The sequence below is a fragment of the Hemitrygon akajei genome, chromosome 25 (assembly GCF_048418815.1).
Source record: "Hemitrygon akajei chromosome 25, sHemAka1.3, whole genome shotgun sequence".
NCBI classification, from domain to species: Eukaryota; Metazoa; Chordata; class Chondrichthyes; order Myliobatiformes; family Dasyatidae; genus Hemitrygon; species Hemitrygon akajei.
The window spans coordinates 23,171,793-23,177,899 of NC_133148.1; positions in this window are offsets into that span (position 1 = coordinate 23,171,793).

Consider the following 6,107-nt stretch of genomic DNA (forward strand, 5'->3'; position numbering starts at 1 on the left):
GTTTATTCCAATTTAACAGTCTTGCTTTAAACTCTCGCTCCCCCGCCGGATGCCTCGAGAGGCACGTAACTGAAACCCCCTCAGGCTTTCTGCCTTTGTCTCGGACCTAGCCTCTGTGCCTGCACGCTGGCTAATTGTCAGCCGGTTCGAGTGCGGTAGTAATTGGGTCGCCACAGTGTTATTAGATTATCTTGTTCTACCTCGCTGCACTGTGTAATGATCGGATCTATATGAACAGTTTACAAGACAGGCTTTTCACTGTCTCGGTACATGTAACAATACACCATTTCCACTATATTCACCACACACACACACACACACACACACACACACACACACACACACACACGTTGTCGATGTACATACATTCACACATAAACGTTCCTTCCAACTCACAACTCACTCCTCATTCAACACACAAACTCAGTCTCACACACTGCTCAGTAACGATGGGAGACGAAGCTACTGAGGGGCTGACAGGAGGTAAAGCTCGGTGGGCTTGGTAAGTGACCGGTGGGTGGGTTGAGTGAGTGACCGATGGGTTGAGTGAGTGACCGGTGGGTGGGTTGAGTGAGTGACCGGTGGGTGGGCTGAGTGAGTGACCGATGGGTTGAGTGAGTGAGTGACCGGAGGGTGGGCTGAGTGAGTGACCGGTGGGTGGGCTGAGTGAGTGACCGGTGGGTGGGTTGAGTGAGTGAGTGACCGGAGGGTGGGCTGAGTGAGTGACCGGTGGGTGGGCTGAGTGAGTGACCGGTGGGTGGGTTGAGTGAGTGACTGGTTGGTTGAGTGAGTGACTGATGGGTGGGTTGAGTGAGTGACCGGTGTGTGGGTTGAGTGAGTGACTGGTGGGTGGGCTGAGCGAGTGACCGGTGGGTGGGCTGAGTGAGTGACCGGGTGGGCTGAGTGAGTGACCGGTGGGTGGGTTGAGTGAGTGACCGGTGGGTGGGTTGAGTGAGTGACCGGTGGGTGGGCTGAGTGAGTGACCGGTGGGCTGAGTGAGTGACCGGTGGGTGGGTTGAGTGAGTGACCGGTGGGCTGAGTGAGTGACCGGTGGGTGGGTTGAGTGAGTGACCGGTGGGTGGGCTGAGTGAGTGACCGGTGGGTGGGTTGAGTGAGTGACCGGGTGGGTTGAGTGAGTGACCGGTGGGTGGGCTGAGTGAGTGACCGGTGGGTGGGCTGAGTGAGTGACCGGTGGGTGGGTTGAGTGAGTGACTGGTTGGTTGAGTGAGTGACTGATGGGTGGGCTGAGCGAGTGACCGGTGGGTGGGCTGAGTGAGTGACCGGGTGGGCTGAGTGAGTGACCGGTGGGTGGGTTGAGTGAGTGACCGGTGGGTGGGTTGAGTGAGTGACCGGTGGGTTGAGTGAGTGACCGGTGGGTGGGTTGAGTGAGTGACCGGTGGGTGGGCTGAGTGAGTGACCGGGTGGGTTGAGTGAGTGACCGGTGGGCTGAGTGAGTGACCGGTGGGTGGGTTGAGTGAGTGACCGGTGGGCTGAGTGAGTGACCGGTGGGTGGGTTGAGTGAGTGACCGGTGGGTGGGCTGAGTGAGTGACCGGTGGGTGGGTTGAGTGAGTGACCGATGGGTGGGCTGAGTGAGTGACCGGTGGGTGGGCTGAGTGAGTGACCGGTGGGTGGGTTGAGTGAGTGACCGGTGGGTGGGTTGAGTGAGTGACCGGTGGGTTGAGTGAGTGACCGGTGTGGGTTGAGTGAGTGACCGATGGGTGGGCTGAGTGAGTGACCGGTGGGTGGGTTGAGTGAGTGACCGGTGGGTGGGCTGAGTGAGTGACCGGTGGGTGGGTTGAGTGAGTGACCGGTGGGTGGGTTGAGTGAGTGACCGGTGGGTTGAGTGAGTGACCGGTGTGGGTTGAGTGAGTGACCGGGTGGGCTGAGTGAGTGACCGATGGGTTGAGTGAGTGAGTGACCGGTGGGTGGGTTGAGTGAGTAACCAGTGGGTGGGTTGAGTGAGTGACCGGTGGGCTGAGTGAGTAACCAGTGGGTGGGTTGAGTGAGTGACCAGTGGGTGGGTTGAGTGAGTGACCAGTGGGCTGAGTGAGTGACCAGTGGGTGGGTTGAGTGAGTGACCGGTGGGTGGGTTGAGTGAGTGGCCTTCAGAAATCCCAGTTCCTCTCACACAGATCGATCCACTCTCCCCACCCCTGTGTCCAATCTGTCTGGTCTTCAGAAATCCCAGTTCCTGTCACACAGATCGATCCACTCTCCCCACCCCGGTGTCCAATCTGTCTGGTCTTCAAAAATCCCAGTTCCTGTCACACAGATCGATCCACTCTCCCCACCCCAGTGTCCAATCTGTCTGGTCTTCAGAAATCCCAGTTCCTGTCACACAGATCGATCCACTCTCCCCACCCCAGTGTCCAATCTGTCTGCCCTTCAGAAATCCCAGTTCCTGTCACCCAGATCGATCCACTCTCCCCACCCCAGTGTCCAATCTGTCTGCCCTTCAGAAATCCCAGTTCCTGTCACACAGATCGATCCACTCTCCCCACCCCAGTGTCCAATCTGTCTGCCCTTCAGAAATCCCAGTTCCTGTCACCCAGATCGATCCACTCTCCCCACCCCAGTGTCCAATCTGTCTGCCCTTCAGAAATCCCAGTTCCTGTCACCCAGATCGATCCACTCTCCCCACCCCGGTGTCCAATCTGTCTGGCCTTCAGAAATCCTAGTTCCAGAGTGGGAAGGCCATTCAACCCATCAAGAAGATGATAGTTCCTGGATGTATCAGCTTCCCCACCAAACCCTCAGATACCACCCCTTGCTCACACTCAGCCCCTCAGGAGGGAACGGGAGCAGCGAGAGAAACGAATGGGGCCAGAGGGAGTATGAACAGCCGGTGTTGACGGCGAGGATCGAACCCCTGTCCCTGGAGCTGCTCTGACCATCCTGGGCCTGTCTCCCCTCCTCCTACGAGAGCCGCTTCTACGGCAGGAAGGAGTTTGTATGTTCTCCAGTTCCGTGCCACAGTCCAAAGTCGTCCGGGTCAGGAGATTCATTGGAGACACGGATGGCGCTGGAAGGAGCCCTGTGGCCAAGTGGGACAGAGAGAGGGGGAGGGGTAGAGGGCAAGAGTCAATGGAGTGAGGGAGAGGCAGTGGGAATGGGGAGAGAGGACAGGAAGGTTGTGTGTGTGTGTGTGTGTGTGTGTGTGTGTGTGTGGGAATGGTGAGACTCCTTCACATTCTGGGAGAAAGAACATTGGATCCTCCTCCTTCCAATCTCTCCAGCAGGAGAGGTCAGGAATCTGTGACACAGTACAGACAGACACACACACGGATTGGTCGGGAATCTGTGACAGAGTACAGACACACACACGGATCGGTCGGGAATCTGTGACAGAGTACAGACACACACACACACGGATCGGTCGGGAATCTGTGACACAGTACAGACACACACACACGGATCGGTCGGGAATCTGTGACACAGTACAGACACAAACACACGGATTGGTCGGGAATCTGTGACAGAGTACAGACACACACACGGATCGGTCGGGAATCTGTGACAGTACAGACACACACACGGATCGGTCGGGAATCGGTGACAGAGTACAGACACACACACGGATCGGTCAGGAATCTGTGACAGAGTACAGACACACATGGATCGGTCGGGAATCTGTGACAGAGTACAGACACACATACACACACGGATCGGTCGGGAATCTGTGACATGGTACAGACAGACACACATGGATCGGTCGGGAATCTGTGACGGAGTACAGACAGACACACACACACACGGATCGGTCGGGAATCTGTGACGGAGTACAGACACACACACGGATCGGTCGGGAATCTGTGACAGAGTACAGACACACACACGGATCGGTCGGGAATCTGTGACATGGTACAGACAGACACACATGGATCGGTTGGGAATCTGTGACAGAGTACAGACACACACACGGATCGGTCGGGAATCTGTGACGGAGTACAGACACACACACGGATCGGTCGGGAATCTGTGCCATGGTACAGACAGACACACATGGATCGGTCGGGAATCTGTGACAGAGTACAGACACACACACGGATCGGTCGGGAATCTGTGACGGAGTACAGACACACACACGGATCGGTCGGGAATCTGTGACAGAGTACAGACACACAAACACACACGGATCGGTCGGGAATCTGTGACAGAGTACAGACACACACACACACACCGATCGGTTGGGAATCTGTGACGGAGTAGAGACAGACACACATGGATCGGTCGGGAATCTGTGACGGAGTACAGACAGACAGACACACACACACACGGATCGGTCGGGAATCTGTGACAGAGTACAGACACACACACACACCGATCGGTTGGGAATCTGTGACACAGTACAGACACACACACACGGATCGGTCTGGAATCTGTGACAGAGTACAGACAGACACACACACGGATCGGTCGGGAATCTGTGACAGAGTACAGACAGACACACACACAGATCGGTTGGGAATCTGTGACACAGTACAGACACACACACACACGGATCGGTCGGGAATCTGTGACAGAGTACAGACACACACACGGATCGGTCGGGAATCTGTGACAGAGTACAGACACACACACACACGCGGATCGGTCGGGAATCTGTGACACAGTACAGACACACACACACGGATCGGTCGGGAATCTGTGACAGAGTACAGACACACACACACACGGATCGGTTGGGAATCTGTGACACTGTACAGACACACACACACACGGATCGGTTGGGAATCTGTGACACAGTACAGACACACACACACACGGATCGGTCGGGAATCTGTGACAGAGTACAGACACACACACACACGGATCGGTCGGGAATCTGTGACAGAGTACAGACACACACACACACACGGATCGGTCGGGAATCTGTGACAGAGTACAGACACACACACACACACGGATCGGTCGGGAATCTGTGACAGAGTACAGACACACACACACACACATCGGTCTGGAATCTGTGACAGAGTACAGACACACACACACACGGATCGGTCGGGAATCTGTGACAGAGTACAGACACACACACACACACACATCGGTCTGGAATCTGTGACAGAGTACAGACACACACACACACACGGATCGGTCGGGAATCTGTGACAGAGTACAGACAGACACACACACACACGGATCGGTCGGGAATCTGTGACAGAGTATAGACACACACACACACACGGATCGGTCGGGAATCTGTGACAGAGTACACACACACACACACACACGGATCGGTCGGGAATCTGTGACAGAGTACAGACACACACACGGATCGGTCGGGAATCTGTGACAGAGTACAGACACACACACACACACATCGGTCTGGAATCTGTGACAGAGTACAGACACACACACACACGGATCGGTCGGGAATCTGTGACAGAGTACAGACACACACACACACACACATCGGTCTGGAATCTGTGACAGAGTACAGACACACACACACACACGGATCGGTCGGGAATCTGTGACAGAGTACAGACAGACACACACACGGATCGGTCGGGAATCTGTGACAGAGTACAGACACACACACACATGGATCGGTCGGGAATCTGTGACAGAGTACACACACACACACGGATCGGTCGGGAATCTGTGACGGAGTACAGACACACAAACACACATGGATCGGTCGGGAATCTGTGACACAGTACAGACACACACACGGATCGGTCGGGAATCTGTGACAGAGTACAGACAGACACACACACGGATCGGTCGGGAATCTGTGACAGAGTACAGACACACACACACGGATCGGTCGGGAATCTGTGACAGAGTACACACACACACACGGATCGGTCAGGAATCTGTGACAGAGTACACACACACACACGGATCGGTCGGGAATCTGTGACGGAGTACAGACACACACACACACGGATCGGTCGGGAATCTGTGACAGAGTACAGACACACACACACACACGGATCGGTCGGGAATCTGTGACAGAGTACACACACACACATGGATCGGTCGGGAATCTGTGACAGAGTACACACACACACATGGATCGGTCGGGAATCTGTGACAGAGTACACACACACACACGGATCGGTCGGGAATCTGTGACGGAGTACAGACACACACACAGATT